The sequence below is a fragment of the Rhinolophus sinicus genome, linkage group LG10, assembly GCF_036562045.2.
Source record: "Rhinolophus sinicus isolate RSC01 linkage group LG10, ASM3656204v1, whole genome shotgun sequence".
Lineage (NCBI taxonomy): Eukaryota > Metazoa > Chordata > Mammalia > Chiroptera > Rhinolophidae > Rhinolophus > Rhinolophus sinicus.
The window spans coordinates 94785975-94798221 of NC_133759.1; the positions used below are offsets into that span (position 1 = coordinate 94785975).

The 12247-nt window shown below is 41.1% G+C and overlaps 1 long non-coding RNA gene across 2 annotated transcripts in view; it reads left to right on the forward strand.

Annotated features, from left to right (window-relative positions):
- The first annotated feature begins 9741 nt into the window (after positions 1-9741).
- Positions 9742-12247, forward strand: part of LOC109451629 (uncharacterized) — a 397673-nt gene continuing 395167 nt past the window's right edge. For both annotated transcript variants that reach the window (XR_012489525.1, XR_012489526.1), the window contains exon 1: positions 9742-9832. This is a non-coding gene — a long non-coding RNA (uncharacterized LOC109451629). The remainder of the gene's footprint in view (positions 9833-12247) is intronic.

Below are 12247 nucleotides of genomic sequence, written 5' to 3' on the forward strand. Positions count from 1 at the left end.
TCGACCAGGCATTTGGTATTGTGTGGACACAGTAAAAGTACCTCTCCACAGATTGTACCCAAATCTTCAGTGAGAATGCATTATCTTAAAATCTTTACATGGAAATATGTGGGACAGGGCAACCACCTGAGATAAATATTTATTCGGAATTCTCTCTTTGGAAAAGAGCATATTTTCTAGGTCGGTGATTCTAATAATGAGTGTATATTAAAAGCCCCTGGGGAGCTTGTTAACCATGCAGATTCCTGGCCCCTACCCCTAGGGTTTATGACTTACCTCAGGTGAGTCTGATGTGCGAGGTAAGTTGCTTACAAACAGCACTTTGAGGTCCTTAATGAAAATTCATTGATCAGGTAGTGTTGGTTTTCAGCAAAGTAGGTGGGAGACCAGGTTTGACTTTGGACTTCCTCCTTCATGTTCTCTCCATGCTCTTTTCTTGGTCTGCACTTGCCAATCCCCCCCACCCCAATTCCATCCCCACCCCAAGAGCTCTAGGCCACTACACAGCAGTTGGTCTTTGGGTCTTGGCTACTTGCCACAGCCCTTTTCCTTATGAAAGCAGACTGTATTATTTTCCATCACCGCGAGTCCTGATGAGAAACAGAATGGCTAATTTTAGTGAACTCAATTTCAGTTCAATCAACATCCTTCTTAGAATCTCCAACATGTGCTAATTCAGTTAACATATATCAAATGCCTGCTCTTTGCCAGGTACTGGGGAAAAGAAGATGAAGCATACAGCCTCTCCCTTCAAGGAGGTCATGGTCTAGAGCAGGAATTGGCAGTTTTTTGTTTTTTGTTTTCTGTAAATACCCAAATAGTAAATATTTTAGGCTTCCTGTGCCATATGGTTTCTGTTACAACTACTGAACTGCCATTGTCGTGTGAACACAGATATAGACAATACAAATGAGTGTGATTGTGTTCCAATATAATTTTATTTACAAAATTAGGTGGTGGATCCCTGGTCTAGAGGGCGTGGGCAAACATCCGTTGTACACATTGTAGAAATGCTGGAATAAAGCCTAGGGCCTGGGGTAGCAATTGCCCTTGATCTCAAGAGCCAGCTCTGATCAGTTGGTAGTGAGTGCCTAGAGCACTTTGTTCATTCATTCATTCACTCACAAGTATTTTTTATTTAGAGCCCCTGTATGCCAGGTTCAGTGGAGTACATGTCTTGTTTTTCGTGGGCATGGAGTTGCAGTGTTAGGGCTGTGTGTTTGCCATCAGTGAGCTATGTCTTAAGGATCCACAAATGAACATGGAATAGTCCACGTGATAAGCCCATATACTCAAGGAACTCAGTTTTGCACTCCCCTAGTATGGTAGGTACTGTGTAGGCCCCTTTCACAGATGTTAAAGGGATGTTAAGGAATGTACTGAAGATCACTCAGCTAGTGACCTAATAGCACTTTAGCCCATGTCTCCTGCTCATAAATCCCAGACCTTTCTAGTACACCCAAGCTACTCTTAATAATAATGATTTGTAGTACAGAGTTCATGGTTTGCACTGTAGGGTAAACCAGAGGTCAATGACCTTTAAAAAGTGGCTTGCCAAAATTCCAGTCCCTTCTGACATGCCTAGACAAGGTCTAAGAGCTTTGGAGCGTATGACAATCTTGTTCCCAAGGGGTGTGAGAAACAGAGTAGTTGAGCTTTTACCATTTGTGTGTGTGTGTGTGTGTGTGTGTGTGTGTGTAGGTGTGTAATTCTATTGAAGCCAGGACCCACATAATCCTGTGTTGCAATAAAATCAACAACAACAACAAAACAAACTTAGTTAAAAAAACAAAAAATGTCAACCCAAAACAACTTAAGCTTTTTATTTAAATTGATCAAACATTAAGAACGGGATACATATGCCCCTCTTATCGAATCATCTAGTTCTCTCATATCTTGTGACTTATCCTTTTCTACAATTTTATAACATTCCCAGCAAAGCTCCTCCTTCAGTTCTAGCTTCTGTGCCCTTTGTTCATCTACTTTTCCCAGGCTCTATTACAAAATCTAAAGCACTAGTCTGACCATAGCAGAACCTGTTTCAAAATGCTGGAGAGTGGAAAAAACAGTAAGCAAAACCAGAAAATTTTGCGAGCTAGGCGGATAGAAAAGCCTGGAAATACTATACATGTACATATACATATACACATACACATACACATACACAGTGTCCTATTGTCTGTATCTTTACCGATCTCTACCTCTGTCTCTGCTGAGGAGGACACAGCTGAGAATGAAAACAGAGCGAAAGCCCTGGTAGTATTATACTCAAATCCTGCATTCCTTCTGAATTTCCACCTGTGTAAGCCGTAAAATTCCTTACCGTTTAAGCCATTTTGAGTCAGATATGTGTTATTTGCAACTGAGATTCTAACTATTCTAAGGTATAGTCATATGTCAGTTTGGCCTTTGACCTCTCTTCCCTACCCATCTTTCTCAATCTCTCTCCCTATTTGTGACTCCCCCGTGATTGTCCCCTTCTTTCTCTCTCTGCAGTATCTTCTTTTCTGGACTTGCTTGCTTCCTATTTTTAGAAGTTGCCTCTATCCAAGAAGAAAATATGATATGCACATTTCAATGAACATTTTCATGGCGTGACATGAAATGTCTTTCCATACCGATTTCAGGATGTCTGGCTTATTCTTACCAGGCAGTAAGGTCTCCTTGAGACCCTATGTAAAGCTGTCCTCCCCCAAGCCATTCTATGCCATGACTTTGTTTCCTTCATCGCACTTGTCATTAACCAATAACAGCACTAATTACTTCACACATCTCTGTCTACCTCTCTGCCCTTCCTCTCCTACACACTAGACGCTGAGTTCAAGGAGAACTGTCTTATTTACCCTGTCCCCTGGAACACAGTATGTGCTCAATAAATAGTTGTTGGGAAAATGAACGATGCAAACTTAATGCGTCAAATTTCTTGGGGCTGCTTGCAGCTTTACAGGGAATAATGCTTTGATTCAGAGGAGTTTCTAACAGTGAAATATTAGGCACCAGTATCAGACCTGTTGTGGGGGAGATACCTCTGGTCATGGGACCTTTGTGGTATTGAATCAAATGCCTTCTTTAAACAAATAGGCAGATGGGTGAAGCATCTTTTTAGTGGTCTACCATGGACATTAATATTCTACCTCAACAAGTCTCAGGAGTTTAGAACCACCCTGCAACGGTACTAGTATATATGTATCTATGCACTAGTCTGTGGAAGAAGGTCCACAGCTCTCATCAGATACTTAGCGGGATCCACGACCTTCTAAATTTTAAGAACTCCAGCTTTCCAGAGCTCTTGCCCTTGTATCCGTGATCTTTTGTTAACATTCGGCAGGAGTCAGACCTCTTGGGTTTTTAGAGGAGTGGGAACAATGACAGCTGGAGAGGTAGGAGATGAGTCTTTTCTTTCCTCTCCTTTTCTGCTTATGTATGTTGTTTGTCATGTACTCGTGGTACTTGCATTTCATTTCTTTCAAAATAGAAATATTTAAAAAGTGTTGCAATTGTTATATATGTTTGTTATTCAATAAAACCTTGTAGTACTGCAAGCATAACGTGAGATTCTCTTAATCCCACACTTCAGAAATGACTTCTCATCCTTTGGTGTGTATACCTTCCAACACTGACTGTAGATATTAGTGAACTTCTATTATATAGTTTTAATAATGGAAAATACTTAAAATGGGTAGGGAGAAAATGCCTGTTGAATGACTGAATGAAAGAATGCTTATTTTTGAGCATTTTCCAATTCCAAGTACAGTCAGGTAGGGACATGGCAATTATAACGGTCACATTTATTAAGTGTTTAGTGGCATTGTGCTAAGTGTTTTTGTTTCCACACCTAATGTTAAGCTTCACGAGAACCCTGTGGTTCTATTATGATTTTTTTTTTAATAGGCCAGCAAACCAATGTACAGAGAAATGAATGAATTGCTTCATCAGGGGCAGATCTGAGACTTGCTGGCACTGCCACCCTCTTTGTTTCTCCCTCCAGCTCTGGCAGGGTACCAAAGGATAGAGGAATAGTGTTTGAGGAGAACTACGGCGGTATTTGGCCCGCCCTGGGCTCTTTCCTGGTGGAAGGTCATGGAGGACAGTCCTCTGACCCTCTGCCTTGTCCCCAGCCTCTGTCACTTGAGGATGGTATAAATTGGACTCAATGTAAATGCTGTTAACCCAGCTTCTTCAAAATAGCGGTTCAGAAAAACTCAGACGGGGGCACAAAAATTGAACCGGGCATCACTGAAAGTCTCATATCAAATTACTTTGAAAATAACGATGTTAATCCCCCCCGTGGCACAGGAACTTTATCAGCAGGAGTGAGACCTGCTGCTATGTCAGGGAGAAGGACGTTAATGATGTGTTGTGGTGGCCAGAGGAAGCTGGGACTTGCGCTCTCGTTATTAATGACATAATGATGATGATAAATGAAGTACGTTTGTTGGATTTCAGCAAAGTCTTAGTTACAAGCTGAACACCAAGGAAGACACCCTCTTTCTAACAGTCGTCGGGGTACGAATGGGGGTCAGTGACTACACTTCTGGTTTGAGTAAACGGAGGCAGCTTCTCTGCTTCTGCTCTGGGAAGGCTGGTGAGGAGGCCAGTTTCAGCTTGTGAACCTTACCAATCAGCGGCACTCTTTCCAGATGCCACTTTGACGCAGCTAAAGTCTTGGGGGCTTAAGTATCAGGAATCTGAGAATTTCATAATATGGAAGAACTTTGGGAAGTGTCTTGTCCAAGTCCTTCTGGGGCGAAAACGGAGAAATGACTTGCCCAGGGTGATACAGTTGCAGAGTGCCACAGCTCCACTGATGTTTCCATCTAGTCAAGGTGACTTCCCTAGGATTTGGACTATAAATTGCCTTGGGCCAGTGCTTCAATGGAAAACCATGCGTTGCTTAGAGCATACCCTTCCAGGTGTTTGGTTCTAGCCTTTCACTGCCCGTGAACTGTTTTCTTACTCTGTAAATTATAGATTGCAGATAGTAAAACAAAATAATTCTTGTTTCTTGATAAGCAAATGAATTCTGTCCAGTGGGGGTATCCCACCCCCCATCAGTGTTGTGCCCATTTCTACATTCATTTGAAAGAATATAAATTTGTGCTTCTTTGACTTCTTGGAGCTGGTTATATCGTCTGCCTGGTCCCCTCATTTAAATAATGTGTTAAATGATAAAATCTTTAATATGTGTCATTTTATATGTGTACGAATCACGATTTTACTTTTTTTTGTTTTTTTTTTTGGTCGGAATGACCTGTTCACACTACCATCTTCATGTTTTTGGATGTCAAAGAGCCATCTTTTACTTAATATCTTTCTTGTTGGCTCACTTTAAAAAGTACTCTATTTTAGAAGGACATTTAGTATCCATGCTATAAATGGAAGCCATTTGCCATAAGTAGAAGTTAAGTATAAAAATAAATACAATGAAAATAAAACAATGTTATTGAGTCTAATTAGATACTGTGGTTTATGGAAGACTCTGAACCCAAGGCCTGTTTTATTTCTGTTATAAAGGGGTATTAGGGGCATTTAAGGACACGTTGGCATCAAAGGCTGTCTTTTTCCTTGCCCTGGCCTAGTCAGAAGGATTGAAAGAAAATGAAATAAAGTTTCTTACAATGAGAGAATGTTGTTCAGTGCCATGTCTGTGTACCATCTAAAATCACCTCCCATATCATCTAAAAAGCATCTTGAGTGCATGGGAGGGGTATGTGTCCACATTTTAGGAATTGCTGCTTCAGATAATTAGATTATTGCTCATCGTATAGATGGAGACACACAATGCTTGAATTATCCACAGTAGCACGTGATAAAAAAAAGTTGTTTATAGTTAAGAACTAGAATGCATGTATAGTAGCATTCTTTCACCTAAAACCTTAAGTAACAAGACTATATCCATAAAACTGAAAATGGAAAAGGTCTCTAAATTGCTGTGACAATGGTCTGTTATTTTATTCTGCAGGACTAGCTACTTTCATGCCTTTACATCGATACAGTAAATGTAAAATAAAGGCAGATGAAAAGCAGGTGCCATCGGCATTAGGGTGACAACTAAAGTCAAAGGGAAGAGTCCTGTAAAAGCAGAGTGGTCTGGACCACTGAGTGTGGAAGTGGTCAATTAATCCCTTAGACTCTGCCAATGACACTACAGTAACTGTCTGGAATGACTTCCGGATCTTTCGCTCCAGTTAAGAACTCTTTTCTCAGCTCCTGCTCTACATAATTCATAACCTTGGGAGACATGCTCTTTGTCTGTGGGTACCCCACAGTTAGCTAAAACCCAAGAGGTCCAGAAACTGATTATTTGTCTTTTTCCCCAATTGGGTCCTTCCTCTGAAGTTCCTTAGCTCAGTGAATTGTATGTCTACCTTTCCAGTTTCCCACGTAAGGAAACAGGTCATTTTCTGACTCCCCGCCCCCTTCCATCATATTCAATTGATATTCGGAGTACCTTGCTGAAAAAAGTTTAAATTTACCAGCTTCTTTCGATTCCTATTGCCATTATTTATGTTGTCGTCTTCCGTCATCTAGACATCTTCAACCTCTTCCTAACTGGCCTCTCTACCTTTAGGTTCCCCTTCTATTTTAAAACTATTTTACATATTCCTGTGAATCAGTGAGAATCTGCCTCAAAGTTTACTATTGCTCACTATTGTACTTGGAATGAAATCTGGAAAGAAGTGTATGTGGTTCTTCATGGTCTGGCGCTGCTTCACTCACTAGCCTTTACTTACTGACGACCCCGCTCCCAAGCTTCTTACCGCATCCACCAGCAACTGCACCCCATACTCTGCGTGGGCCTGTTTAGTGAATGACTACACATGCTTTTATCTAAGGCTAATTCCTTCACTTGTGCCCTAGACCTTCTCCCCTCTCGCCTCCTCAGGGACATTATTTCAGCAATCCTTCCCACGCTTGCGTACAGCTCCAATCTCTTCCTCTTCCTCTTTACTGGATCATTCCCATCCGCACTTAAACATGCTGTTATTTTTCACATCTTAAAAAAAAATCTCTTGATTTCACCTTTCATTCTAATTGCGACCCCATTTCTTTGCTCCCCTGTGCTGTCTTCATGTTCTCTCCTCCCTTTCAAACCCCAGTTGAGCGTTGCCTTCATATCTCTCCATCAAAATTGTTTCTGTTAAGGTTACCAAGTAACCTCCACATTGCTTAATTTAGTGGTCATTGTTCAGAACTCATGTTATGTGACCTAGCAGCAGCTTTTGATACATCTGGACACTTCCCCTTTCTTGATACACTTTCTTCCCTTGCCTTTCAGAACACCACACACTTGCTTGGTTCTCCTCCCACCTCACGGGTTGCTCCTTCCAAATCTCCTTTCCTGCTTTCTCCTCTTCCTGACCTCTGAATTTTAGAGTGCCCCAGCGCTCTGTCCTTAGTCTTCTTTTATCTATGTAAATTCACTCCCTTGTTGAGTTTGGCTAGTTGCCTGGCTTTAAATGCCATCTGTCTACCGATGACTTTCAAATTTATATCTTTAGCCAGACTTTTCTTCTGAGCCTCAGACTCACACATTCATTACCCTACGCTGCTTCTTCGTTGGAATGTCTGATAGACATCTCAAACTCAACTTGTCCAAAACTGAATTCCTGATTTTCCTTCTCACCCTGTCGCCAACCTGTGTCATCCACAGCCTTGCCTTTCTCAGTTGGTAGCATCTCCATCTTTCTATGTGCTCAAGCCCTGAGCTTGAAGACGTGCTTGGATAACTTTGTCTCTCATATCCCACAACCAATCTGTCAGGAAATACTGTGGACTTGGCCTTCAAAACACATCCAGAATCAACCACTTCTCACCATTTCCATCGCTACCATCTAGCCACCAGCATCTCCAGCTTGGATTCCTGCAGTAACCTTCCATCAGATCTCCCTGGGGCATTTGCCACATGCTACTCCCTTGACCTGGAATTCCTGTTCCTCAGATATCTGCATGGCAGTGTCCTTTATCTTCTTTATATCTTTGCTAAGATGTCACCTTCTCAGTGAGGCTCTGCCCGACCACACTAGTTAAAACGATAACTTCTTCCTTTACCCTCATGGGTGACACTCCCTATCTCCTTTATTTTCCTCTACTGTATTTTCAGCCCTTAGCATCTTCTTACATATGAAACTCTCACTCATCGGTTGTACTTATTTTTTATTTTTAGTCTTTCCGCACCAGGGAGGGTTGTCTATAGAGGCACTGTTCCAGATGTGCGTGTCCTTCTTAGGCTCACCCTGACTCGTGGGGAGGATGCCGTGCTCGGGCGGACAATGGCTAGTGGGCTTGGGCTTCCACACCATGGTCCCAGGGTAACGGGGGTGACAGACCCATGGAAGTGTGTCAGGAAGGTAAGCCACGTTCCGAGGAATCTGTGCTCGGAGCACAATTCTCCTGCTTCACTGGGTGGTCTCAGACAAATGCCTTGACTTCTCAGGTTTTGTTTTTCTAGCTTCAGAAATCTCTTCTTTAGGTAAGTCTCTCCTAACTTTGCAAACCTAAACTTTCCTTCAGTTCTGATATTAATAATAAAATTAAAGAAACAGAGCATATCGAGAAGCATATATTGCATAGCAATACGAGTGTAGACTGGTATCAGGCTGCGTGGGTTCTGATCCTGGCACTACCACCTATACGTTGTATGACATTGAACTTCACCCCGTCTGTCTCAGGTTTCTTATCTGTAAAGTAAGCACGGTAACTATACTTATTACCAAAGGTAGATTACCCTACTTTGGGGTGTAGCATTTGGGAGTGGAAGGATATAGGTAGGGACATTGAGGGAAGATCCCCGCCCTCCCAAGAAAGGTCCCATTCCTCACTGGAAGAGTCTGTGAATGTGGGAAAGCAAGGAGAGCAACTGCCATCCATGGACGAAATGAGCTAGTTTGGGATTGACTAATTGGTGGACACTGCTCAGTAAATGCTACTTGAATAAATAAACGAATGAATCTATCTGGAAAATAATACGATACTGGAAGACCAGGACCCTGTGAAGTTGAATTAGTTACCTAGGTAGGAGAGCAATTTGAATTTATATAGCCCTTTCTAAGCACATCAAAGTACGAGTACATGCAGTCAGTTCTGGTTGATATGTGTGTGGGTGTGTGGTTAGCTATGGTAGATTTTTAATGTCCTGCTGTCTTTGCAATGCATGTCAATTTGGTTTTGGGCTACCCCTCTTTGTTCTCAGGTCAGGGGTAGGGGTGAAGGCACACTAAGGCAATGCAAACTCATTTGGCTAGCAGTTTAGAAATAAATATGAAGATAAACAGGGTTTGAAAATGTATACTGAGTGTTCCAAAGCAGAATGAAAATGAGTTTCCTGTTATCTGTTCTTTCACATTGTTTACGTACCCCTTCCCTTCCCACCGCGTGAATAATTACTGTGGGGAAGTGGAAAGAACACGGGATTTAGACATAGATACATCTAGGTTTGAGTCTAAGGTCCTTATAGCTATGTGCCCTTAGCAAGCTCATTAACTTCCCTGTACCTCAGTTTCCTTGTCTTTAAGTATAGATGTTAGGGCCTGAAATCCATAGGATGGAGCTTTAACCCTTAATATGACTGTATTTCAAGATAGGTCCTTTAAGGAGATAACTAAGGTTAAGTGAGGTCATAATGGTGGGGAACTTGCCCAATAGGACTGGTGTCCTTACAAGAAGAGGAGGAGATACTGGGGTATGCATGCACAGAGGAAAGGCCACGTGAGGGGTTTAACAGGTGTCATGTAACATTGCAGATGGCAGCTGTCTGCAAGCCGTGGAGAGAGACCTCACCAGAAACCAACCATGATGGTACCTTGATCTTGAACGTCAAGCCTCCAGAACTGTAAGAAAATAATTTCTGTTGTTTAAACCACTGAATCTATCTGATTCTGTCATGAAAGCCGGACCAAGCTAATGCAGTAGGTAATGCTGCTCTTGCCAACTGTGATGATTCATGAGAATACTGCCACCATCAGAGGAAGCATACTGTAAGGGTTAAGAGTGAAGCGTCTGAAGTCAGACTTAGCTGGGCTCCTAGTAAGTCTGCCACTTTACTGGCTGTGTAATTGCCCGAGCCTCAGTTTCCTTATCCATAAAATAAGCATCATCATAATAACACTGATCTCGCAGTGATGTTATGAGACATCACCTGAATGAGTTATTGCGTGTAAAAGGTTTAGCACACTGCTCATGGGTGCTGTGGCACACGATGTATGCTTCAAGCATACAAGTATTTTAGAATCACACTTGCACCACTTTGTAGTGTTTTTGTGAAGATGGAGTGAGACATCGCATGTGAAGGTGCTATGCACAGTTAAATACTTTTCTTGTTATAATAAATCAAGACATGATGATTTGGGACATGTAAGCACTATTCGTTTAACAAATACTCAATGTGTTTCTATTATATGTAATGAACATTCATTCATTAGCTTTCTTCCTGTGGCATTTTTCTTTAAGCTTCTCCTCTGAGTCCCAGTGTTTTTTAATAGTCAGGTGGCTGTGTTGTTGGTCAGAGCAACAGCAATCTCAGAACCATGTCCTTTGATTGGCTTCCAGCAGACAAAAGTTAAAACTGCGTTCTATTGCCCTCCATGACCCAAGACTGGAATGGGCTGGCTGTTAATTGAAGCTAACTCATTATTTCTAGGTAGAGAATTCACCAGGAATAAAAATTAATGACAGAAGGAGTTCAGATCCTCAAGCCTTTTATAGTATCACGCGCTTAAGCTTCAAATTACTGGATGCTTTTTCAACCATGCCTGGGTTTATTGAAAAGATTTCAAAAAAATATAGGTCTTGATCTTTTTTTGTTACGTTATTCTTAGGAATTTTACATTTTTTTCTATGTAAATGGGATCTTTCTTCAATGTGAAATTTTCCAATAGATTTTAGCTGGCATATAAGAAAGCTATTAATTTTTGTTTATTTATCTTGTATCTTATCCCACATTGAACTCCTTTATTAGTTTAAGTAGATTTTTAGTTGTTTTCTTGGATTTTCTAGGAAGATAATTATGATTTCAAATAATAATTTTCTCTTCCCCTTTTCAATATCTATTCAGAATTTCTTTTTCTTGTTCTACTGCATTGGCTAAGACCTCAAGAATAAATCTCAATGATAGCAGTGAAAGTGGCATTTTGGTTTATTCCTCATTTTAATAGAGGTATCCTGCATATTTCACCTTTATGTATGTTTGCTGTTAGTGTCTGATATATAATTTAAATATTATATTAAGAAAGTTTCCTTTGATTTCTAGCTTAGTAAGATTTCATATGAGTTGTTTGTTCCCTTTAGTAGAATTCCCTGTTCTCATTTACTCAGACTGGGGCACGCCCCCAACCCCCCAGGCTCATAAACCAAGGCCTAAGAGGGAGTAGTTGGGGAATTTGGATGAATCCTAAGCAACTGTAATGCCTCATTATGTCGATTCTTCTGTGTTAGGCCAACTATAGGAACTTGAACTGAACTGATTAAATGAATCAGTTCATGAAAAACATACTAATTTTTCTGAACTTTGAAACCAAACCCAAATGTTATTTTTTAATTGAATGACAAGTCAAAAAAAAAACTTTTTTCCCCTCTTTTTAAAACTCCTTAGGAAAGTAGTTCAAAGCAGCACCAAAGCTGTGTATTTTTGAATACTATTGAAATGGAACAAAAGGAGTACTTCAAATGTCTCTAAATTCAATCTGCTGGGGACAAATGCTTCCTCCATGCAACGTCCCTGGTAACAGGAAGCATGATGCTTGGGACTAGGGAGGGGGTTGGGATGGCCCAATAAATACGGAATGAATGGATGGATGGATGGATGGGTGGCCTGAGGACCACAGTGGGAGAACTCTAATATTGCCTTTGCTATAGCAGTGGCTGCCAGCCTTTTTGAATATGACCATAACCTGTGCGCTTTCTTTTTTAACACCCCTCAATTTATAATGTCTCCCTCTTAAGTATAATTGTAACCATGCTATATGCATTTTTGGGTTACATACCCCTCGTAATTAATTTGGAGTGCCAAATGTTGAGGTCTATTGGTCTAACAGATGAAGTGCAACCCTTTTTAAATGTTTCATTATAAGCTCCATCCACAGTCTGCTTTCATTCTCCCATCTCACTGTTTCCCTGAGGTAAGAACACACTTTGTACTTCCTGTTCTTTTGCTTTTGCCCAAGTCATTTTGCTCTAAAAAGCTCTGTGCTTCCTTAGCTATGTAATGCTAACCATCATTCCAGACCCAGTTTAAGTCTCAGCTTCTCCA